The sequence below is a fragment of the Canis aureus genome, chromosome 20 (genome assembly GCF_053574225.1).
Source record: "Canis aureus isolate CA01 chromosome 20, VMU_Caureus_v.1.0, whole genome shotgun sequence".
Lineage (NCBI taxonomy): Eukaryota > Metazoa > Chordata > Mammalia > Carnivora > Canidae > Canis > Canis aureus.
In genome coordinates, this window is record NC_135630.1 from 41,684,259 (window position 1) to 41,710,082 (window position 25,824).

Genomic DNA, 25,824 nt, shown 5'->3' on the forward strand with positions numbered 1-25,824 from the left:
GGGATTATACTTCCCAATTTTGAAACTTAAACAAAGCAATGGTAATCAAGACACATTGGTACCCACACAAGATTAGACGTGTAAATCAATGGAATAGAATTGGGAGTCCAGAAATAAACCTATACATCAATGGTCAATTGTTTTCCACAAGAGTGCCATGACCATTCAAAAGAGAAAGAACAGTCTTTTCAACAAATGGCACTGAAACAACCGGATAGCCACATGCAAAAGAATGGAACTGGACTTTTACTTCCTACCATATACAAAAATAAACACAAATGAATCAAAGACCTTAATGTAAGAACTAAAATATAAAAATTTCAGAAGGAAACAGAGATAAATATTCATTCATGACCTGGTTTTGGCAAAGGAGCCTTAGACATGACAACAAAGATAAGCAACATGAGAAGAAAATGAACAAATTGCAGAAGATATGGAAAAATTGAAATGTTCATATACAGTTGGTGGGAATTTAAAATGATGCAGCCACTTTAGAATAATAAACAATTTGGCAATTCCTTGAACAATCAATATGACCAACCAGTTCCACTTCTAGATATATACACCCAAGGTAAGTTAAAATATATGTTCATACAAAAATTATACTTGAATGTTTACAGTACATCGTAACAGGCAAGGGTGAAAACAACCCACCTGTCCATCAACTGATGAATGGATAAACAAAATGAGGTAAATCTCTACAATGGATTCAGCCAATAAAAAGAAAGAAGTACTAATACATACCATATGATGTGCCAAACTTGAAAACATTATGCTAAGTGAAAGAAGTCACAAAAGCCCATATAGTCTATGATTCAATTCATACTAAATGTCAAGAATAGGGACATCTACAGAGATAACAAGTAGATCAGTGGTTGCTATGGTTGGGAGTTTAGCAATGTGGGAATAAAGGAATGACAGATAGCTAAAGGGGGTGGGGCTTCTGTATGAGGTGATGAATTGCTCTAAAAATTCACCATAATGGTGGCTATACATATCTGCAAATATACTAAAAAACCTTGAATAGTGTATTTTAAATAAAATAACTAGATAGTGTGTGGATCATATCTCAATAAAGCTGTTTTAAAAGTTTGAGCCAGGGTACCTGCGTGGCTCATTGGTTGAGTGTCTGCCTTTGGCTCATGGCGTGATCCTAAGATCCTGGGATCAAGTCCCGATTCAGGCTCTTCACAGGGAGCCTGCTTCTCCCTCTCCTATGTCTCTGCCTTTCTCTGTGTGTCTCTCATGGATAAATAAAAGCTTAAAAAAATAAAAATAAAAGTTTGAGCCATTGACTATTAGGGTCTATTTGTTACAATGGTTCAGCCTATCCTAACTAACATAACAATATAATTGTTAGTTATTGCATAGTAATATAATCTCACAACCCAGTGAAATACTTATTTTGATGTATATCCTCTGGACTTTGTTTTGCATAAATATAATTTTAAAAACAAACCAATATTCTTTAAAATGCATTTTTCCACTTAATTATAACTATGTCAATAAATGTCTCTTTTTCATTTCATTTGATATCTAGCACTTAAACTTTTCTGTTTTATTACAGTTTAAAATCTTGGTTTTGTTAAACAGCTAAATTTTTATTTTCTTTTAGCTTTTATTTTATCATAGTAGTATGAATTTTTTAGCTTCCCCCCCCATATTTGTGTTATATTTTATGTTCTGAAAGATTTCCTTAACTTTATTGCACCAATTCTTTTAGCACATTTTACATCTCAACCTTCTATCTTTTTCTCTGAATATTCCTTCATTATAATATCTTATTGTTTTTCATGAATGTAAAATCTTCTCTTATGTCATTGAAGGTATTAATTACAGGTTTTGGAAGTTTTTGTCTGATCTCCACATTACCTAACTTCTCTGGGTTCTTCCCCCCCTCCCCCCCACCCGTTTGTTTCTTTGTTCTCTCTGTTTCATCATAAAGGATTCTTCTAAGTATATATTATTTGTTGGCTCTCTGTTCACATCTAAAAACAAGGCACTAAAACATGACTGGAAGCTAAGTGTCAGAATGTAGTATGCTAACTGAGCTCACTGTGGTGAGCTCACTGAGTCTCCTTTGTTGTGGTTCCTGGATGTCAGCATTTGGCATTATTCTATCTTACACTAGATAGTTTCTCCAGGCAGAAGTCCTCCCACCTCAGGGCCTTCTCACTGACGGCTGCCAGCTTTCTGGTTGCTGGGAAAGGCAAGAAGTGAAGGTTATCCCACTCAGTACATAAAGTTTCCCCTGATCCCCTTTGAATCCTCTAGTCTTACCTCTCGTGGCCACTCCCAGGCACTGTCCCGGGCACCTTTCTCTCTTCAGCGCATTCTGATCAGTTTTCCATCCCAAGCTCTACAATGAAGAGTCTCTTATCTAAGTCCTTAATGGCCTCCATCTTACTAAACCCAAAGAATGTTTTTCCTGTCCTCATCTTAGCCTCTTAGAAGAACTTAACACAGTTTAGTATTCCTTCTTTCCAGAAACTCTTTATTTACTCCATGACAAGAGGACTCTCTGCTACCATGTAGATTTCCCACAATCTTGGTAAATGTAAAATAAACATGCCATTCTCCTGCTTCTCAACACACTTTGGAAGTATCTGATTTCCTTACCATAACCTGCAAGGGTCCACATCACCACTCCTCGCCTGACCCTCAGTTCATCTCTGACCACCCACTGTGCACCGTGCACTCACTCTGACACTTTCTTTCTGTGGCTCAAACATACCAACCTTGTCCCGGGGAGAGTTTTGCACTTATGTTCTCCACTCATCACTCTTCCCCCAGATCTTCCTGAGGCTCACTCCTTCTCATTATTCAATTCTCAGCTCAAACATCACTTCCTCACCCAATCCAATGATGGATCCCCGCCACCATTACCCCAGCTACACTTATTGTATCAATTTCTTCTGCCACCATGACATTTAAAATTATGTGATATTTTTAATTTACTCTATGTCAGAATTCTCCCACAAGAATGGAAGCCTCGTGGACAGAGGTGTTGTCTGCTTTGCTCACTAGTGTCATCAAACGGTGCCTGGCATGCAGCAGACGCTTGATAAGTGTTCACTGTGTGAAGGAGTAAAGGAGCAGCCATGCACTGAGCTCTCCATGAGAAATCACTGCAGTACAGCTCAATAAAGGATCTGTTTTCAGCTCAGGCTACCACCTAAAAGGAACTCTTCCCAACAGAACAGATTTAAATTACCCTTGACCATCAAGGTTACTAGAACTACTCAGCACTTCACAGAACTTACTTTTACCTAGAAAGTCAGGGGACATATCTCATACAGCCATTTCCCATCAGTAGAAAAACAGGCAACTAGGAAGAAATAACATATTTTTTAAAAATTAGTTACAATAAATTCAGCACTTTAAAACAGAACTTTGGACAAGTACACAAGTAAATAATAAGAATTTCACACAGTTAAGTGCAGTATGCAATAAGCAGAAGAATATCCAAAGTAGTCTAAAAGAGGGCCTGGCCTGTTCTCTTGGTCCCACTGGTCTGAGGTTCCAGCCACTTTCTCAGTGTGAAAGAATTAAAAGTTGCCACCAGAATTTGCTATAAGCCTTTTAGTTTCCAAGTTATATAAATATGCAAAGTGAACTATATAATAGAATGGTGATGGATTAGTCAATGTCAACAAATTCTGACTTAAAGACATTTTTTCAATATTTCATACATACAGTACCCAGGCAGATGAACAGTGCTGTGATTTCTTAAAAATTTGAACATGTTTTGACCTTTTTAATTCTACTTTAAGGAAGTTAGCCAAAGGAAATAATTAAGAATGTGCATTAATTTTATGAGGATAGTCATTACACCATCATTTATAAAAGCAATCTAAATGTCCAACAACAGGGGGCATCTGGCTGGCTCAGTGGGTAGAGCATGTGACTCTTGATACTGAGGCTGTGAGTTCAAGCCTTATGTTGAGTGTGGAGCTTACTTAAAATTCATAAATAAATACATACATACATACATACAAACCAACAATAGGAGATGGAGTATAGCCATTTACAAAATCATTCCATGGATAAATATTTACTGCCATAGAATGAGTTCATTAGGTTGAAAAAGGCAGGTTACAAAGCAGTATGTTCCCATTGTATTCACACAATATTATATAACGTAAACTTAAAAAAGAGTAAAGAGGCAAGGAAGGGCATACACTGGACTGAGATTCTACAGAAAGATAGCAATTTTATACAAGCTTCTTTATGTGTTTTTTCTTTTTTCTTTTTTTTTAAGATTTTATTTATTTATTATGAGAGACACAGAGAGAGAGAGGCAGAGACATAGAGGGAGAAGCAGGCTCCCTGTGGGGAGCCTGAATCAGAACTCGATCCCAGGACCCTGAGATCACACCCTGAGCCAAAGGCAGATGCTCAACCACTGAGCCACCCAGATGCCCCTGTGTTTTTTTCTTTATCTTAATCTAAATTTTTTCTTATAATAAATAAGTGGGTAATAAATAGCTGTTACCACTGCAATATGAAAAAAGCCACAAAATGAAAATTGAAATTTTGTTGATGATCAGAATGGGCCCAATCAAATTAAAAGGTTTATTCCACCCCAAATTGCCATATACCACACACACATGGATGACACTAACCTTTAAGCCAAAAATAGCCTGACAGAGTCCACCCAACAGCTCCAGATCAGATGTTTCCCAGCTCTTCTCCTCGTCTGATGCTCACCCCACGAAGCCCTCTCCATGCTCTCCCTCTAGCATCCCATCAGTCCTTGCTTTCTTCCCCAGAGGCTCCTATCTCAGTCTAATGCTGAAACAAAATATGATAGACTGGATGGCTTAAACAGCAGACCTTTATTCCTCAAGTTCTAGAGGCTAAAAGTCCAAACCCAGGGTGCTGACTAATTCAGTTCCTGGTGAGAGCTCTCTGCCTGGCTTGCAGATGGCACCTTTCCCTCTCTTCACATGGCCTTTCCTCAGTGCGTGCAAGCAGGGAAAGAGATCTCTCTCTTCCACTACTTATAAACCCACTAATACCATCTTGTATGATCTTATATAACACAAACTGCCTCCCAAAGGCTCCACCTTCAAATATCATCACTTTGGGGGTTAGGCCTTCAACACACGAATGAGGGAGCAGGGTACAACACACACTCCATAACACTCCTCTTAATTACATACGGATGTTTTCCAGGACTCTGTCCTGATGCCTTACACATTCTCCATAATAACACACATTGATGGTTTCCATCCTTTTTTTTTTATCTCAAATATGTCGAAAAGATTCAAACTCCAATTCCAGAACTACATTTCCCCCTGAGTCCCACAAGCAGTTCAAACTCACATGCCCTGAAGTGTCTATCCTTTTTCAATTCCGCTTCTTCACCATATTCACCACTATGGTAGATGCATGGCATGACCATCCATCCACCCATTTTTCCAGGTTGAAAGACTAACAACAGATGGCCTAGACTTTTTTCTCCTTTAACCGATAATGGCTAGGCACTCATTTTGTATCAGAAACCTTAGCATCTCCTGCCCATAAAAAGACAGAAAGTATATAAGAGGTGTTCAGACCCTGAAGCACTGGCAGAGCAAAGGGGAAATTGCTCAATCCAAAATCTCAAGACTCAGAATTCAGAGCTTAGTGTGGCTTGCTTCATGTGGAACTATCAGAGGCTTTATAGGTACTGATATGGCCAGGCCACAAAACCCACAGCCCTTGGCCTCCCTAACCTGGTGGACATCTCACTGAGGTCGACTACCAAAACTTTCAAAATACAGGACCCCTCTAGAAGCAAGAGAGGCAGTAGTATGTCACCAATGGCATATCATCTTCTTACTCCTTACTTGAGGTGTTGTGAGCAAAGCAAAAGCAATCTTGGACTGAGTTGAAGTCTTGCTTCTTACCGGATTTGTCCTAACTCACACTGGTCCTAGAGGTTTCTAGAACACGTCACAAATTTCCTTTTCCTGTTCCCTTTCCCTCCTGCTTCAGCCATTTTCATCCAGATTAAAGCTTAGCTCCTAGTTTCTTCCTTCACTCAAATCTCTTCCTACTCCCAATTATTGTCCATTTTGCCCCAGGAATGGTCTTTCCAACATGTAAATCAACACATTTTACCCATTGAAACCCCTGGGATTGCTTCCCATTATCCTCTTTATGATCGGACTCCTGCTTGCCTGCCCACACCTCCACACCTCATTCTTACTCAGTCTTGCCAAATTTGCTGTTCCAAGCAAGCCACATTTCCTCTGTCACCTCTAATCCTTGAACATACATTTATTTTCACTAGGTCTCCCTGTTCTCAGCCTCCCAGCAACTCTCCCACCTAAGAACTTTCCTGGGAGCCCTCCTCAACACTGCCCCCCAGAGATTTCAGAGTCCCTTTCTACTTGTCCTTGTTATACCTTATATAGCCTCTAAGGTAGCCAGGCCTTGCCATATTTTGTGGATCTCTCTCTCATCCATGATGCAAACACTTAGAAAAGAACTCTGGAGTCTTCTTACCTTTCTTCACACTTGTATTTTTGCACTTAGATGGTAGGGGGCCTACCTGTGATACTTGGAAATCAGGAGAGTCACAATAATCCAAATATGGAAAGACATAAGATACTGGCCTGAAGAGATTTACAACCTTCTGTAATATGGATTTGGTGATTTTCCAATACCCAAAGAGAAGGAAATATTGGAGCTTTTCTTAGCAAATAAACCCATTTACTTCCTTAGCTAATAAACCTACCCTTCCTTAGCAAATAAACTCCAAAAAAAATGACCCTTGGAAAACAAATCCCATAGGAAGCCTTGTTAATCAGGGGCTCTGAGATGTGACCTGCCCAGGCAGCTACTGGACCTCTTCTGCCATTTTATATTTCCTCTTTAATCAAATCCCTGGATGCTACAGTTCTCAACTTGCAGAGATTTAAAAGGCACTTTGATTAATGGACTTGATCAGTGTCCGCTCTTGTTTAACCACGGTGTTCTCCTCCACGTTTCACATTTCACACCCACATAGCACCATTCCCCTTTTATTACAGGAACTGAAGAATGTGATGGCCTGCCAGACAGCAGAGTAATTTATGAAAAATATATTTTTAAAGGGAGAGTGTATTAAAACTTGAAAAGAACTCAGTGCCTGTTGCTATTTTAATTTTAAATAGGCTATGCAAATAATTAAATGTCAGGTCATATTGACACCATCAAATTTAGGAGAGTAGAGATTGTATACAACCCCAGAGTGCTAGGGAATATTAAATCAGATCAGATTTACCAGGGCACTGAAACATATCTTGCTTTTGACATGAAATAACAGTATCGATTGGGTTAAAAATGAGCCAATTTTCAAAAACCTCTACCTGCTACAAATGTTTCCCTATATTCCACAATTCTTTAAAAAAGAGATAAAAAGAAATCAAGATGAATTTGTAACTATATATTTAAGCACTAAATCCCTCTTTGGTTTTTTATTTTTCTCAAGCCTCTCCTGCCTTACACTAGCCTATTTCAAATATTGACTTCCAAGAAAGGATGGATGAGAACAGCCAATATTCAGGGCTAAGGTAATGGATGCTGCTCACCTTACTTAAAACAGTTTAATTTGGATATTCATCTGAACTTTGCTCATGGCTTTGTACATTTGAATTGTAATTGATCACAACAATGTGACTATGTACTGCGTACTATGGTGCAGCTATCCTAGATTAATAGGAAAGTAAAAAATCCCTTAAAATGGCACAGAAAAAAACACAAGTGGTCAAAGAAATATTTGCTGTGGAAAGAATTGTATAATGTCATAGAAGTTCTGTGATGAATGAGACACTATGATACTTTTGAGTAAAGGCGAAAACAGCAGAAAATGTGCCTTTCTCCTTTTAAATTCTTAATTCTTTTAAATTAGTAATTAAAGGAAATTCCTATTTCCAAAGTACCTAACAACTAATCAAGCTGAATTAAGTTTCATGTCAGGAGGAAACCAGTTTTTTATCTGGATTAGTTATCCAATGCCTCAACCCTATGATTACAAAAACTTGGCACTAACATCATGACTTGTCTATCTATTCACCATTCACTTAGCCATCAATTCCACAAACATTTGTTGATAAATTTATTGATAAATAAGCACTCTAATAAGCACAGACATTGTAGTGGACAAGAGAAACAAAATCCTTGCCCTCACGGAACTCACATTCTAGTAGGAGAAGCGGCAATGCACAAGAAAGGCTGATCGTTTCAGATCATGAGAGGTGCTAGAAATACAGTTAAGCAAGGAAAGGTGATAGAGTATGGCTGAGAGTATGGGGGAGGAATGTCACTTTAGCTTGGGTGGTTAAAATCCTCTCTGTAGAGGTCACTTTTGGGGAGGAATTTGGCCACTGAGGGAGGGCCAGCCATAGCATATCTGACATCTGACTGGCTATGGATAAGCCCTTTGCAAGGCATGCTGGGGGATGTAGAAAAAAGCCAAGGTAAAAAACCATTCCATATAACTATGGCAACACATCTAACGTCAAACACCACATGATTCTGAAACACGGTATGGAAGGAAGACTTGGAATGCTTGGATTCTGGTGTTCCTCTTAGGATCTTTGTCTCCTCATCTATAAAATTCTTTTATGGTCCTATGGTCAATAATTCTAGCTAAAAAGTAGAATAGGTTTTTAAACAATTGGAGAGATAAGGTTGATTAAAAAAAAAGAAGTCTTTTTGTGAGGGAGGTCATTTGAATAGTCAGATGAGAAATAAGAGATAGCGATGCCTTCCTGAAGGCTTCTTGGTGATTTCAGAAAAAGCCATAACCAGCCCCTAGTTCTTCAAACAGCTTCAACTACCACAATCTGAAGCAGTTTTCACCTTGAATTCTGGATGAAAATTAATTGGTGTGATCTTCTCAGATATACATATTTTTTAGAATCATCAACATCCCAATATGTCATCTGGTCATCTCAGAGCACAAAGGGCTGCACAAAGGCAAATCACAATGCTGTGGAATAAAGAGGAAAGAGTTGTCAGGGATTCATATTAAAGAATTCACCTTTTGCTGCCTGACAACAGGAGAGCCAGCACAGAAGTGCCACAGGAGAAAATTACAGGCTTGCATGGTAATGATGGGTCTGGATCAAGATTCAGGCATTTAGTTCAAAAAATCCTGTTCATGCTTCACCATGGCATTAAAAACAGGTCCCAAGTGCATGAAAATATCCCATCTTACAAGCAGTAGTTCAAGTTTGGGTCATTAGCCATAATACAAATACTTACATGCTACCGTGATATTGTGAGTTTGGATGATAAATGATTGAAATTCACTTTGTGGGGACAAAGTGCTTCATAAATACTTAAACTCTAGAGAGACTTCAACTTAGAGTTACTCACTTCATCTGGACTTCTTATCCAAATCACACAGGGTCCCTGTTCTGTCTGTAAAGATTTCATGTTCTGCATGAGCCTCTTCACAGTTCCCACTGTGGCTGATGGGTACTGGTTTGGATCTTGCCATTCCAGCAGACCAAGAGATCCAGGACAAGCTAGGAATGGTCTTTTGAGTAATTTCTGATTCATGAACAGCCCCGCTGACATATTACTTTTCAGTTTTTCCATACTCTGAAACAAAAATGGAACTATCTCTGGGACTCATCCCAGATGACACGGATGGATAGTTTTATGGGAAGATGCTTTCTTCAGAGAAAAGCTCATACTACCAATCCAATGCTTTAAGCCCACAAACTGTTCATTGGCCAAGTTACAGCCCGCACTTCTCAGGAGTTAAACAGGAGGATAAACAAAGGCTCGCATTCTCTGGGAACATATATGAAAAGGCAGTGCTGACATCATCTCCTCTATCTCCTTCCCTAAAGACACTCACTCAACATGGCTTTGGCCTATACTCTAGAGAGCCTTTAGGACCAGGATGGAATTGTACTGGCCAGAGAATTCATGGTTAGTGGCAAAACACATCAGCAATACTACTCCCTCTTCCTAGTCCTCAATCTTCTCATTTATAAAATGAAGGTTTGCACCTGTCTTATAAAGCTTTAACTTCCATGGTAGCCTGTTTGGTGGATAAGCCTGCTGGGTATTCAAAACTCATCTCTGGCACTTACAGTTTCTCCAGCCTGATCTCAATTTACTTGCTTATGTAATAAAATAATGCTACTTCACAGGATAACTGTAAAAAACAAAATTAAGCATGTGAGCATTAAACCACAGTGAGCTGTTTTACCTTATGTAGCAAGACCTCTTATATTACCACCCAGCATAGTTCCCTACCCATGGAGGTGCTCACTAAATGCTAGACTTATTACTTGTTGGACTTAAGCTGAGAACAAAATTGAGCCCTCGGGGTAACCCAAACTCTGTTTGAATGAAGAGTTTATCTGAACCATCTCTGTTGAAGGTGGTAATCTCAGGCTAATCACACCTCCCAACTCCTGAAATCTGGTTAGAGCACCCAGGCATGCAACATGAGGGATCCATGTTAAGAGAAAAGGAAAAACAGGCACCTAGGAGTGCATAGTAAGTACATATATATATATATATCTGTTCCATTATTTTCATGTCTTAACACCATTTTATTATATCTCATGATTTTGTGGGCCTGGAATTCAGGCCAAGTTTAGCTGGAGGACATTTCAGTTCCACATGGCATTAACTGCGTCATTTTAGATTTAGTGGTATTTAGACGGTGAGCTGGCTGGACTGAAGGGGTCAAGACAGTTTCACTCATATTTTAGGAGCCTTGGCAGGAATGGCTGGTCGTCTGGAAGGTTGGATGGCATTGAAAAACAATCCAATAGCTTGATTGTCAACTGGAGCACCTGAATGCAACTATGCCAACATAGTAGTCTCAGGGTAGCCAAACTTCTTACACAGTAGCTGGAGTCTTGAGGCAGTATTATAAGAGACCAAGACGGGAATTACAAGGCTTCTCCTGACCCAGCTTTGGAAGGCAGGCACTGTTGCTTCAGTCACATTCTATTGGTCTACTGGTTCTATTGAATGACTGAGGCTGATCCAGATTTTAGGGGACAAGTATCTTTAATTTACCTCAACTCCTGAGCCTCAGTTCTGCTGCATAGAACCAGCTATGGGTACCATCCATTTCATCTTCTCAACCTTCCCATTGTCACGACCAGTGTCTTCATCATGTAATGAGAATGCCAAGACCGAGATGTCACCAGGGCAACAAAAACCTCAGCAGGTAAGGACCGAAGGACCCTCTGGTTTGCCACAATCTTGAAATTTGGGCTGTGTCCAGCCAGCTTTCATTACCCAAGACCTTCCCACAATCTCTGGTCCACAGAGACAAATACTGTCAACAGGAGGTTCAATGGAGGCTGGCACTTCCTGGGTTGCTCCCTATCACCTACTGTTGATGTCAGGCATGCTGAAATGAGAAGGGAATCAATCTTCCTCAGAGAGGACAGTAAAATTGGGCAGTCAAAAGGCTGTGTCTGGGAATCCCTGGGTGGCTCAGTGGCTTGGTGCCTGCCTTCAGCCCAGGGCATGATCCTGGAGTCCCAGGATCAAGTCCCGCATCAGACTCCCTACATAGAGCTTGTTTCCCCTCTGCCTGTGTCTCTGCCTCTCTCTCTCTCTCTCTCATGAGTAAGTAAATAAAATATTAGAAAAAAAAAAAAAAAAGGCTGTGTCCTTCCGCAGTTGGTAGCCATCATGCAAGAGGGACCCAAGGCTGCTCAGAGTTGTCAGGGTGCCCATGCCCTCTTCATTCATATTAGCACTCAGGGTCTCACAACACAGAAGTTTAATTTTTCATATAATTCATTCGTAGTTAGTTGGCTATGGCTTTGTTCTGCATCATCTTTACTCCAGGACCAAGGCGTTCCTCAAACAGTTAAAAATATACCTGCCCTACGACCCAGCAATTGCACTGTTGGGGATTTACCCCAAAGATACAAATGCAATGAAACGCCGGGACACCTGCACCCCGATGTTTATAGCAGCAATGGCCACGATAGGAAAACAGCTTCTATCCGGAACATTGTCAGTTGTCATAGCAGAGGGAAAGGTGAACACTGTGGTTCTTAATCCTTCTGTTCAGAAGTAGCTCCTGTCACTTCTGACACTCACATGTCATTAGAGTAAATCAAATGGTCACCTGAATACCAAAGGACCAGGATGTAGAGCCCTCCCACCACAGAAAGAGGCCCTGCAGAGAAGGGTGCCACAATATTTGGTGAATATTAACATAATCCACCACAGTCTGCACTCTGTACCCCAGACATGCAGTTCCCTTCCCTGTGCATGTAAGAGGACACTTACTCCCTCTAAGGGAGACAACCTCAAATTCCTCTCCAGGTACTGTTCTGAGCTCAAAGTCCAGGATCCATGAATAAGACATAAGCACCTCTATAGCAGGTTTAGATATGCCTCCTTTAAATGGTGACACTTCAAAAATTAAGTCACTTGCTCCCACAGACAAACTCAATATGCAATTAGGGACAAGGACACAATAAACACTCCCATTTGGAAGTAGAAGCATGGGAGTCTTTTACCAGTCACTGAACCACAGTGAGTCTACAGTCCCTCCAAATAGACATTACAAGCAGCCCCTTGTCCTAAAGGTGGGTCACATTCCTTGATGAGCTCCCACTGATTCTTTTCCACCTGGATAAATTCCCCAGTCCTTGTTTTCCATGGTCCTTGGCTCTACCCACTGCGAGTTCCTTCCTTTTTCACTATTCTCCTCTGCTATATCCAAAAAGGAATATGGTTTCTTTGGGGGTTAAGCAGAGCCCTCAGGCTGCTCTCTACCCCTAAAATGTCAGGGGAAGGGTCAGAGTTTGTTTTAAGTATCAAATGGGTGCAGTCTCTTTTACTCTGAGCTGGTGGCTTTTTTTTGCCCATACCATTCTCTTAAAATGTTAGTTGGTTTCTTATATGTTTGATTCTATTCAACCCCAAGGATCTGGAAAGATAACAATAAAATTACTACTTTTGCCTTAAGTTCCTCAGTTTGGGGTTGGTTTGTTACATAGCTATAGATAAATGGAACAAAACTGCTAAAAAGTATAGATACTCAGGCCCAGGCAAGGCCAACTGAATCAGAATCCCTGGTGTAGAAGTCTGTACCTCACTGATTCATCTCTCCAGGTGATGCTGTTGATGCTGAGGGTTGAAACACTGCTGATCTTCTGTGGGATTACAGGGAAGAAAAACAAAGGGTTACACCAAAAGTCACCTTTGGCTTATCCATATAAGGAACTACCTTTTGTTGTTTTGTTTTGTTTTCCCATCACATTCACTTAACAGTCAGATATAACCAAGTAGATAAAGAGTGGGAAGGTAAAGAGTTGGAAACTACATCATAGGAAGAAGTACTAGGGGCCTGGGAAGGTATTTAATGCTGAGAAGAAAAGTTGAAAGGGAGCGTTTAGTTGTCTCCATGTATTTAAATGGGTCAGGAAAGCTTTCTTTGCTTACCAGAAATCAATAGTAAGCCATTAGATAGAAATCGCAAGGATAAAGATTACACTTGATATAATTTATTGTAATAAGATGGAGAAAGTAGTATTTTCTTAGCAGCTGTCACCAGAATTTCTAACTAGGGCAAGGATTTGGGCTTTTCACAAATAGCCTGGTGCTCTCTCATTCTGAGCACATGGCAGAATCGCATTTCCTCACCCCTTTGAGGTTAGGAATGACCAAATGATTCATTTTGACCAAAAAAAAAAAAAAAATTGTGATTGGAAATGCTCTACTTCCAGAAGAAAACTTCAGGCATCAGTGTGCAAATGGTCACATCCCCTTTCTTTCTGTGATGTTTAGATAGTACAGGCACCATTAGCTTGGGTCCAGAATGGGGATGTGAAGTTGGGCCCCCAAATAGGGTTGTGGGGTAAATTATAGAATTTTCAGCTAAATTTGAAGTTCACAAAATTATAATAATTGTTAGTATGGATTTTGGGGGACATACTTATTCCCCAAAAAATTACTGATTATTTGACGGTGTCCCATATTTTTCCTTGCTATTTCCTGGCAACTCTACCCCCCAAATAATGCACACAGGCCACACAGCATTTAGAAGAGATAAACCTTTGTTATTTTAAGCTGTAGCGACTTGGGAATTGTTTGTCACAGCCAAATAACTTAGCCTAAACTGACTTAATGATTTCTCATGTTTAATACGAGAATATCTTTTTTTTTTTTTTTTTTTTTATTTATGATAGTCACAGAGAGAGAGAGAGAGAGGCAGAGACACAGGCAGAGGGAGAAGCAGGCTCCATGCACCGGGAGCCCGACGTGGGATTCGATCCCAGGTCTCCAGGATCGCGCCCTGGGACAAAGGCAGGCGCTAAACCGCTGTGCCACCCAGGGATCCCGATACGAGAATATCTTGATGAAGCGTAAGTGTGGCCCTAATATGTGAAAGTTGGTGGGAAGCTTCTCTGTATAATAAGGGAGAAAACTGAGAGCTCCAAGACATACTTTGAGAAGGGGAGATGGATATAAAAATGTTAAAACAGAGCCTCAACCATCAGAGAATTTCTTATCTACTTGAAAAATAAGAGGACATGGTGGTAGAGAGTAGTCTTGAGGTTATAGAGGTCATCATGGGTTTGGAATAGGCACTGAAGGACTTCATGGAAAAAGTAGGCTTGCCTGCCCCCTGAGCCCTGACTTCAGGGCAGGGCTGGAGATAAAGCTCTAAGTGGCAACTTGGACTCAATCACAGATCTGCTGTGACGCTGAGAGACTGGCCGCATTCCATGATGCAGACACCAGCGCCCCCCCTGGGCCCCTGGCAGCCGGGGAGGATGGTGATGGGGAGCTGACATTGCAATGCCCAAACCCAAATATTTTTGCTAACTTTTGTTTGAAACATCAGTGTTATAGGAAAGCTTTTGAGAGCAAGGGCCTGGGTCTCTCATTTCTATGTGTCCTCACCCCACAGCCCCCCCCCCCCTTAGCACATGTGGGTGTGAAATAAACATACAAGTCATTGATGGGGGGTCCTAAGTAGATTTTGAGACCCTTTAGCCGCCACAGCAACTCCTTTTGGCCACCAGGGGGCAGCATAATGTCATGAACTATAAACTGCGGTGGGACCTTCAGAATCAGGGTGGACGTGATTCCCATAAATCATCGATTGGTACTGGGACGCCAGGCTCTGCCAACATTATCCTGGACCCACTGAAAAGGGAGATAGACAGTCATTTTTTCTTTCCCTATAAAGCTATATTCATCCCATTTAGAAGGACTACCCTTTATTCTGAGATTTTTTTCTTTCCCCATTTTTTTTTTACCATGAAAGCATCCTCTCTTTCATGTGATAGGGTTTTTATTAATTTTTTTTTACATTCTTATTTAACAATATAAGTAATGGCAACCTTCCAGTGTTTCAGATTGCTCTCAATAAATGATTTTTTTTGGTCTATGAAATCAACAGTCAGGAGATCTCTTAGTGTTGAATGTCAGAATCAGGCAGGGCCCGTAACAGGAAAAGGGGAATAGATGAACTTCAACCTTGGGTCCCCGGGGCCCTCGGTCCTGCCACCCATTGCTCCTTCCTTTGTGCTCACAACCCCGGCCCCTGCCCTAGCCAATGAGCCAGCACAGGAGCCTCCTGCTCTCTCCCTGCCTAACCTCCTCCTCTGACCTGAAATCTCTTCGGGAAAGAATCTGCTATCAGCAGCTCAGACCTCAGTGAGAATTTAAATCGCTCCTTTTCCCTCCCAGAAAATTTTCCTCCCATGTCTTATCTCTGATTCCAGAATGCAGGTGTGTGTGGCCAGTTCAAGGGACCTCAGGCTTCTGCAGAGGAAGATACGAAAGTGAAAGGCAGTCAGTGAGGTAATAAAAACCACGCCACCCAAGGGACTTGCAGATCCCACCCTGCTTTATTAGGGAAGCTACAAGAGCCCCCACCCCCACCCCAAAGCACGTGGACCATTTCCTCAGACAGAGTGGCCCCAAATGTTTATTCTTCCTTCACCTTTTTGGAAAATCCTAAGTCACATCTGTAAGTGCTTATAGTATTTCAGTCCTGATGACAGAGTCCATTGGAACAGGTGCGGCGCAGCCAAGAGGCAATGTCCCAACACATAAAGGGTCTGCTTCGGGCACAAACAAGACACGCTGTCCATAGTGCATTGTGGAGAACTGTAGCATTTTCAGTAATGATTATACCAAACAAATCAACAAGCCTGCGCTGAGACCTGCCATCATGGGGGCAGCCATGCTCGTGTTACGAGGGAGACAAAGAAGTGTGAGACACAGTGAGGGCTGCCATCAAAAATACTCCAAAACAATTGCCAGAGTTGAAAAGGCGATAACAGTATGTTTGGGAGACTTGGAAAGCTTTCCTTTGCTAGTAGGATTTTGATAGGAAACCGCAAAGGTCCAGCCTGATGTAAGGACTCCAGTAGGAAGGACAGGGTTGCGCTCAGAGCACAGGGCCCAGTCCCTTCGGCCATGATGTCAGGCATGTAGCAGGGAAAACTGGAAACGATAATGAAGGACAGGAGGGCTTGGCAAGCAGGCAGAGGAGCGCCTGAATCCCACTGCCACAGCAACCACTCAGTGGCCGTGGCCGACTCCCTGTTTGACACCCTAAGCCTCAGCTCCTTAAGCAGCAAATTTTAGCCCACAAACCCAAGCAGTAAGAAAAGTTTAATGGTCATCATTACTTTTCTTACTCATTTTCTGTCTTAGACCCCCTTCCTCTTGATGTCTGAAATGTCACTGCCCATAGTCCGAGCTCCCACTCTAGGTGTTCCGTGCCACGGTGGGCCCATCCAGTGCTCAGGCCTGCTCTGTGTGCTGGCATCTACAGAGACCTCTCCACCTCCCTGCTCGTCAAGTGTGACCATGCTAAGTGCCTCTCCATCATCCTTGTTCCTGTCAGGACAGCTGTCAAAACCAAGCCCTACAACCTGGGTGGCTTAAAATAAGAGACAACTATCTTCCCACAGGCATGGAGGCTGGGAGTCTGAAATCAAGGTGTCAGAAGGGCCAGGCTCCTTCCCAAGGCTCTGGGACAGAATCTTTCCTCATCTCTGTCACCCCTGGTGGTGGCTGGCAGTTCTGGACGTTCCGTGGTTCTGCCTCCATCTTCACAGGGCACCTTCCCTCTGCGTGTGCAGCTCTGTGTCCAAATTTCCCTTTTCTTAAAGGGACACCTAAAGTATCGGATTAGAGGCCACCTTAAATCCAGTATGACCATATTTTAATAGATTATATCTGCAAAGACCCTGTTTCCAAATCCGGCCACATGGCAAAGCCCCAGGTAGACACGAGTCTGGAAGGGCACTGTGCTGCAGTACACTCTCTGAGAGGTGCCTGCAAGCCCACAGATCTCCCCTGCTGGCTCTCTGGCCCTCTGCTCTGGGGTGAGAATACAACCCTCTCCTCTCTGAGGTCTTCGCCCCCTTCCTGTGCTTTCATCAAGGGGGCTCAAGGCCCTCATCCTGAGAGCTCGCAAAACCATCCTTGCTGGGGGAGTTGCAGAAGGCAGGAAAGAGTAAATGTGTCTCCCTGCTCAGAGGCCCAATCTCTCATCACCCCAGCTACTCTCTCCTCTTTCCCCATCCTGAGAACATTGTATTTACCTACATCTTCTATCCGCTCAGGCCTGAACTTCTGAAACTCAAAAACCAAGAGAAGACTTCTTTTCCCCAGAACTTTGCCTTTCCTGACATGTGTCTCACTGGCTAAAGGGGACAAGGGAATCTGGTAAGAAAACAACAGCAACAAAATGATTCGTAATTTGAAAATATTATCGCACTGCCCCAAATCACCTAGCTCACGGTGTGTGTGTGTGTGTGTGTGTGTGAGAGAGAGAGAGAGAGAGAGAGAGAGAGAGAGAGAGAGAGAGAGAGAAGGGCTAGCTTTGTCCCTGGTGTGTACATTCCAGTCAGCCAGGATGACTGGGTGTGAAAGAAACGTGCAAGTCATTGATGGGAGGGGGTCCTTAGTATATTTTGAGACCCCTTCAGCTGCTACAGCAACTCCTTTGCATTTTACATTCAGAGCCAAGACCAGGAAAAGTTTTGAATAAACCAGGACCCAGGGGCCACCCAACAGTAAAGACCAGTGACCCTCCCATTCCAAGGACACTACGCAACCCGGGGAGACTGCTGCTTGGGCCTTTGAACCCAAACTGCTGAACAATGAGTGAGTCTCTCCAACAAAGACTTTCCTTTATGGGACAGCTGGTTACATTTCAGAGCACTCAGCAGTGCCGAGCAGACTCCAAGGAATAGCACAAGGGTGGCACTGAGGGCTTTTATGACAGCCTCTTGGGAGCTAAACTCACAACAGTCCTTCCCTCCCTGGGAGACTTCTCTAGGACTCTATTCCACACGTAGCTCTCCCCATCACAAAAAAAAAAAAAAAAAAAAGGACACTTTGACTTCAGTCTCCTATTCTTGAAAATAAAAACACTGGAGCCGCCCTCACGCCACTCTGCAGCGCTCCCACCTGAGACTGGTTCTTACCAAGCTCCCTTTCCTTCCACAGTAGCCAGAGCAGGCATCTGATTCTGTAGCTGGTCTGTGGAGTGGAAAAAACAATGTGGATTTCCACAACTGAAACCTAATTTCTGGTAGGAAGGTACCATCTGGTGGATATTTGGGAAACTGCTCACGTCCTGCATGTGAAAATGAGCGTCTGAGGGCAGCTTGTGTAGCAGCATGCCAATGGAAATGTGACTTCAAGGCAGAAGGAGAGTTCTGCATTCGAGTATAAATACATGACCCCACCTACGGACAGACAGTTATCCTTAGAACCAATCAGAAGTATCCAGAAGAGTCTTCTCTGTTTTCTGGCCTCATCTGTCCAGTTTCCCATGAATTCGAGCAGCTATTCATGGTCTGTTCTCTTCCTCTCAAAGTATAGTTCTCGCTTCTCTTTATCAGAGAAATTTCCCTATGAGGGCTTTATGTTGAGAAGTCCAGTCACACCTCATTCTGTGAACACATTCACACAGTCAGTGACCCTTTGTGGGGTCCCCTCCCCAGCTTTCCATGGCCCCTTCTGCTGAGACTGTCCTGGCCTTTATGCCCTTGCATCAGCCAGTCACTGCATGGGTCACCTGGAAGGGGCCAGGACTTTGAATAAAGAGGTTCTTCTCCACAGCTGAAGGCTGTCCTCTGGCCACCAGGGGTAAGAGTGGAGTGGTGAGATGGGTCTTTCCCCAAGGCAGACCCCAGTCTGGGAAAACACACCGGGTTCTTCATGTACTTTACCCACTTGTTAAGGTCTCATTCCCACTAAGAGGTGGCATCTTTCTTTTTCTCCTTGTTTTGTTTGCTTGTTTTGGTTCTCTTCCTCCTTTACCTCAATGAGCAATGGACATTTTTACCTACAGTAGATTAAACCATCCCCAAGAGATCAGGACCTCTGTGAAGAATACTGCAAAGTCATCAATATCTGTCCCATTTCTACTCTTGTTCCTTTGCCTCGGAATTCCCTTTGCTGTACACTGTCCGTTCCTTCCTTCTACGGTCAGGCTTCTGTTCTCAAGAAGGATAAGCCAACAGGATAGGCTGATTCATACTACGGAGTGAATGACTGCTAACCAACCATACCTGTCCAATAAAATCTTCTCTATCCCTGCTGTGGTCCAAACATTCATCGCAACTGTATTTAGACATTCTACTACCCCTCTCCCTTCTCCATTTCTTCTCTCATCTACCCTAACAACTGAAGCCATACCCGTAACTTTAAATACTCACTTTTGTCATGTCACTCCCGCATTCAGTCACCTCACCTCACGACATCCCCAGTCCAAGGACAAGGAGCACTGGACCAGGAGTCTAAGGCCTAAGAGGCCAAAAGGAACTGAGAAATTAGGAGCACAAACTTTGGCGCTCCACTGCAGGGTGTTGAGTCTCAGTTCCACCACTTACTGGCTGGACTTTGAGCAAGGTACTTATACTCTTCTGCCTTAGTTTCCCCATGTGTGAAAATACCATTTCAGAGGTGAAAATAACATAACTTTCTATATTAGATAATATACTTGAAGCACTTAGGATAGTAGCTGACACATAGTAAGTGTTCTATAATCTTAGCTACTAATAGCACTGTTGGTACTATTATTAGTACTATTATTAGTTGTATCATTGATACTACTAGTAGTAGTACTATTAATCACTGAGTTCCAAACAACCGAGTGACTTTGACCTTGAACAAACCACTTACTCTTGTGGAGAAGGGTCTTCAGTTCCCTCATCTTTAAATTGAAGGGATTGTCCAGTGTCCCTTCTAGCCCCATAATTTTGTTTCTCCCACCCTCTACATACCATCAAGGACATAGCCATCAACATGCATTATCGTACTATTGTGTGGTGGCTATAATTTTCAGCTCATCCTTACATAGCCTTTGTTCAGACTTCTACCAGCCTAGAATTGTCCATGCACCTTTTTGTGTGCTGTTTTCCTAAACATAGGACAAAATGTTGGTCTCTCTGATCTTTGTGTGTGCCTGTGGAATCTGGAAAAGCTTCTTCTATCTAGGTGTTCAGGAAGTGTTTATTGATCAAATTGATGTCAAGCACCAAATGGTTCTGGCCACTTTCCAGCAATTTGTCTTCCCTGCCTCTCCCCCTCTGGAATCGCTTCTCTAACAGAGGTCCTGGAAATGCTCTGGCTTTTTCAATTGCCAGTTTAATTTGCCGCCATCTGTCATAGAGTGTGTGTTCCCAGAGGCCTGGAGCACATCTTCCAGGGCTTAGTGCTATGCCGCATCCAACTCCAGGCAGAAAGAGTTTACATGTAAAGAAGCCCAGGATGGTGGTGGAAGAGGAGAAGGAAGGTGGGAGCAGGAAGGAAACACACTGTTATGGCCTCCACTTTCTGAACTACTCTCACTTGTTTCACACTGATAGAATTTAGGAATTGATTTCTAAACCTTTAAAAAAATCAGTGCCCTTGAATACAGGAATCTTCCAGAGAGATAGCCCCCTACACACATTGTTTATTCTTTTGTATGTTGAGACCTATAGCACCACCTGTAAGTAGTTCGAGGTTAGGGCACTGTAAGAGAAGGAACTGACAAAAAGTCTTAAGAACCACAGTAAGAGAAGGGAGGTGGGAGGTGCCCTTTTTCCTAGAGGGATCAGCAATAAATCTGTGATGTCAGATAAAGAAGCCACCACAACATGAGTGCAGCAGCCTTGGAGCAGTGTCCTCCATCTAGAAGGTCCACAGATATATTTGCATATGTTTCATCCCTGTGTGTATTTGAGCTTTTACAGTAGCCATACTGAGAACACCTGCTAGGGGTTTCAAAAAATAGAACATCCTTTTTAAGAGGTAGCCAGGATTCTAGCAATGTCAACCCTCCAACACAAACCAGGATACTGGCAATCAAGTAAAAATACACAGCATCATTGTCTTGCTCTGCCACCAACTGGTGTGCACTCAAGGAATATACAGAATCATCCTAGCCTGAGCAAACCATACACTCACAAGCATCATATTCATTGTGAAGCCCATCCAATCTTCTGGGAGCCCCGTTTGTGCTGATCTAATTCTGAAAATGAATGCAAATAACCAGTGCTTCTGAATTCAAAGTCGAGTATGTCCCAGGTTCGCCTTGCCAGAGCCCCAGCCAATGCTAATCTCAACTCTTTATGCTTGGTTGTTCTGTCTCTGATTAATCTGATCAAAGGACATGTGGTTAGTGCCTCTTGCTAACACATCATAGTTGGGTTCCTAACCTAGGGCTTGCTGCCATCTGCCACAATACAATAGGCACTACAGATTGTGTCCTGGGAGAGTGAGCTCTACCATCTAGCTTTGAGCGGTTGGAGAAGACCTCCTCTAGATGCACTGCTTTGAAATCCAACCTCCTGAACCTTAAAGAGGCCATTTTATAAACTTCATGTATCCAGAGTAAATAGAACAGAAAATTTCTTAAGGAGCGTGTCATGCTGAGAACAAGTGACTGCAGCTGGAATGCTCCATCTTCACTTAGGAAGGTCTCACCCGTCTTCTCCTCTACTGCGTTAGAAGAATGACTCTTCTCTACAATTCACTCACCCCCTGGCACTTTCCTCCCCACTGTCTCTTACCTCTTATGGAAAACCGAGTCAGAAACTCTCTCTGCCTCCTTTGCCCAGGTCACGGGAATGCTCAACACTTTCCAAGGAAACAAATCTCGTAACCTGTCCTCCAACATTTTCTCTCATCCTCCTGCCACCCCTGTGCCCTTTTTCACTCCTCTAAGTGCACATTTCTTGAAAAAAGCTATTTAAAGTTATTGGCTCTGTCTCAGCACTCTTACTCCACAGCTTCTTGCAACCTGCTTCAACTCCTATTTCTCTTCTGTAGTTGATCCCTCAAAAACCAGCGGTGAGCTTCCAGGTGGAAAATTTAATGACCTGTCATTCCATCTTCATCTTGGTCAGCTCTGCAGCATTGGCATTTCTGCCAGCTACTTTCCTATCCTTTGCTCTCCTAGTTCCTTCCCAAGACACTCCATTTCCTGCTATTTTAATCCTAACACTGTCACCATGCTCCCTTCCCCCTTTGAGTCCTCTTCCTTGAGCCCTCTGTATGGCATTCTTCAAAGCTCTGTCCTTGCCTATTTTATCTCCTTTAACTTTCCTTTTTCAGGATTTCAACATTCACCTCGTGTATAACTCTTGACCTCACCCTCAGTTCTGAAGATGCTACTGAGCTGGAGATCTCTACTTTCACCTACCCCCTGGGCATCTCCAGTGTTACCTTCCATACTCCCTCAAAATCAACAAGTACCAAACTAATTCATCATTTTCCATCCTAGACCATTCTTTCTGCTGTTGGCACCAATACTCATTCCAACTGCCAACCTGGTCATGTTGGTTACCACCCATGCTAAGCTACTCAGCCTTGTCCTTCCAGGCCTGATGAGGTACCAAACTCCATGGGTGCTGCCCCGGCACCAGCTTTCTCTGCCCTGTTTCCATGTTCCACTCTAACTCAGGCCCTCATTGCCTTTTTCCTGGGATGACTGTGTGGCAAGCTAATTTGTTGAGATATTAACTTGTGTGTTTTCATGTTGCCTTTCCCTCCTCCATCCCATGAAGATACTGAATACTTTCTGTACCCTTGCCTCTAGTAAAAGCCTTCCTGGCTTTAATTGAAGGAAACATACTTAATACCCTTGAGAGCAACAAGGCGAAGGAGAAGATGCTTTTAAGGAAAGACTTTAAGAAAAGAGGAAGAGAGACAGGAAAAGACTTAAAAAAGAAAAAAAAAAGAAATGAAATACTATTCCACAACAATAAAAATGCTAGGCAACAAAAAAGGAATGAATATTGTCATACACAATAATATGGATGAGTCTCACAGATAAAATGTTGAGTCAAAGAAGCTTGAGTAGGATTCTACTTACACAAAATTCTAGAACAAGAGCACTAAGTGGGGATAGAACTCAGAAGAGTAGCTACCTCAGGGTAACAAGGGGTTGGAAGGGAGCATGAGGGAACTTTCTGGAGAGAAATGTCCTGTATCTTCAATGGGATGTGGTTATATAGGTGTTCCATTTATTCAAATGCACCCAACTCTACATAGGTGATCTATAAATTTCACTGAACTCAAAAGTTTAGAAAGAGGTCAGAGATTGGGGGATGGTGGTAGGAGCAATACTGATGGCACCACCCTGAAAAGGAAATCCCACTCAGAGGAGATTGTTGTCTGGTGTCTTTAGGGAACCTGGACCTTGGGCCTACAAGGGTCTGGGACTTAACAAAGCTTCACACATCTAAGCCATAAGAGGTCACCAGCCTTCACAGATATCAGTGTGACCATCAAGGAATTAAAGTCAAGGGTCCCTTCCAGGCCTACCAGGCATGTAGTTAATCTTTCCAGATTCCAGAGCATTCTTGGGAAGGCAGGAGTGTCAAAAGAGGGTTAATACTGAATTTCCTATCAGCCTAGCAGAATGAAACTGAAAACTCAACCTGAAGAAAATAAAGAAATGGGCATTTCTGGCATACTTGGTGGACTGAGTCAGGCCTCCTGCAAGTATAAAAACCTCTACTATGTCTCTCAATTCTTATGTACTCTGAAAGACTGTGCTCTTCCTAAATCACAGTCAGGGTCATGTCTTTCTCTGGTTAAAATTTTCAATGACCCTATATTCCTTGAGGGGAAAAAAAAAAAGAAGTCTGTATCCCTTAGCCTTAAATTCAAGGGCCTCCTTAAATTTATCTTCCCAAACTCAGTAGCCAGCACTTCTTAGTAAGGAGAGAGCAAGAGAGACACTACAAACCACTAACATAAGTCAGAACTGTTTTAAATGCTGCTGTACTGTTGTGGGGAGCGGGGGTGTCACACTCAAGACTACAGTTGTTCCATATCACTTGGCTAATGTTCAGAGAATATGAACACATTTTAATACTTATTTAACCCAAATGTAAGTGCAAATCTATCAAAAATTAGGATTTGCTCCAGTTATGTTTTTTGTAAGAGCCACACATAGGAAATCCTTATACAAACATGAGTTTGGGGAATAAGTGAGACAAACCCAGGCTTTGGGATGAGACAGACTGGGTCTGAAACCCTGCTCTGCTCTGAATGTAGCAGACAGACATGGCTGGATGTGAATCCAACAACCCAACACGTGCACACACACACACCCCTTCCAAACAGCCAGACTTGTTTCAGCAAGTCACATTCCTCCACTCAGTCTCCCACTAATCAAGTCATTGAAATCCATCCTACTTAGGATAGACATACGTGGCAATTTTGATCACTGAGACATAAGGAAAACTCTTCTGAGAAGCTTGCAGGAAATTTTCCTCTCTTAAAAATGACTGCCCAGGAAGAGATCTCTCTTCTGCTGCTAGATTTATGTCTGGATATGAAGCCTGAAACAGCAATATTATCTTGTCAACAAAAAGAGGAGATACCCTGGGGACAGAGCCTCTCCAGTGAGAAGGGCACAGCAGAAAGATGGGGGAAAATGCTACGGTATTGGTATAGGTATCGGTAGATCAATGGCACAGACCCCTTTCCAGCCACTGAGCGGCAGATTTCCGTTTCTCCACCAATCCTCTACATAAACAGCGAGGCCCACAGTGAAGGCACTTTAGTAAATTGAGGCTGCTCTTTCAATGTTGCTATTTTCAGATCTATTGTTTTCAGTGGTTTTACTAGGCTATTTTTAATTGATGGTTTAATTCGCTCTTCTTCAACTTAAGTGGTGGATGAACATAAGTAAATAGGCAAAGGCTTGAAAAACAACTCAGACTGAGGTGAGGAATTGTGCATTTACTTCTACACATTTTCAACTGCAAATGACATTGTTATTTTCTTAAGAGTGGAATCTGACAGCTTATCACCTCTTTGAGTTCCTGTGCATCTATTTTATCTCTAATGATACTGCTAACAGGGGGCTTATTTGCACTTACCGCACATTATGACAAACACATCTATCCATTGACATTTAGGTGACTGCAGACAAATGGAGCTATAAAAAGCTTCAATTGCTCAACGCCTCATTGCCTAAGGGCAATTTGTACTTTATAAGGTAGAGGTGGAATTGTGATGAAGAAGATACCACAATCTGCTGGTTTCAAAGTTAGGGCAAGTATCAAAGAAATAAATAGCTAAGACACAAAGCTTCCATGATTCAATGTTGAAAGTATTTATTGAACATCTACTGTATGCACAACACCAGCCAAGACACTGAAAAAAACTCCAATGGAATCTTAAGCAGCCAGACTCCACCCTCCAAGAAGAGATACTACTTTTGTGGAAGGAAAGTATCTACATACAAAACCACAAAAGATAAAAAATGGGACAGAGGAATATATGTAATGTACATATTACATAGATATATTACACATACACATGTTTAATGCTAGCTTGAGAATTGTCAAAATGGAAAAAAAT

General features: G+C 42.3%; 2 long non-coding RNA genes across 3 annotated transcripts in view; one reads left to right on the forward strand and one right to left on the reverse strand.

The window, feature by feature from the left end:
• The window catches only part of LOC144291738 (uncharacterized), an 84,068-nt gene extending 60,864 nt beyond the window's left edge, over positions 1-23,204 (reverse strand). The window contains exons 1-5 of one of the 2 annotated variants that reach the window (XR_013359206.1): positions 14,936-23,204; positions 13,072-13,133; positions 11,026-11,117; positions 8,171-8,965; positions 3,264-3,328 (exon numbers count right to left, since the gene is read on the reverse strand). This is a non-coding gene — a long non-coding RNA (uncharacterized LOC144291738). The remainder of the gene's footprint in view (positions 1-3,263; positions 3,329-8,170; positions 8,966-11,025; positions 11,118-13,071; positions 13,134-14,935) is intronic. The other variant, XR_013359207.1, reaches the window with a different exon arrangement.
• LOC144291739 (uncharacterized) lies at positions 10,598-19,961 on the forward strand. The gene is made up of 5 exons (XR_013359208.1): positions 10,598-11,179; positions 14,169-14,345; positions 15,714-15,792; positions 17,571-17,673; positions 17,971-19,961. It is a non-coding gene; the product is annotated as an uncharacterized LOC144291739 (long non-coding RNA).
• Positions 23,205-25,824: the final 2,620 nt, after the last annotated feature.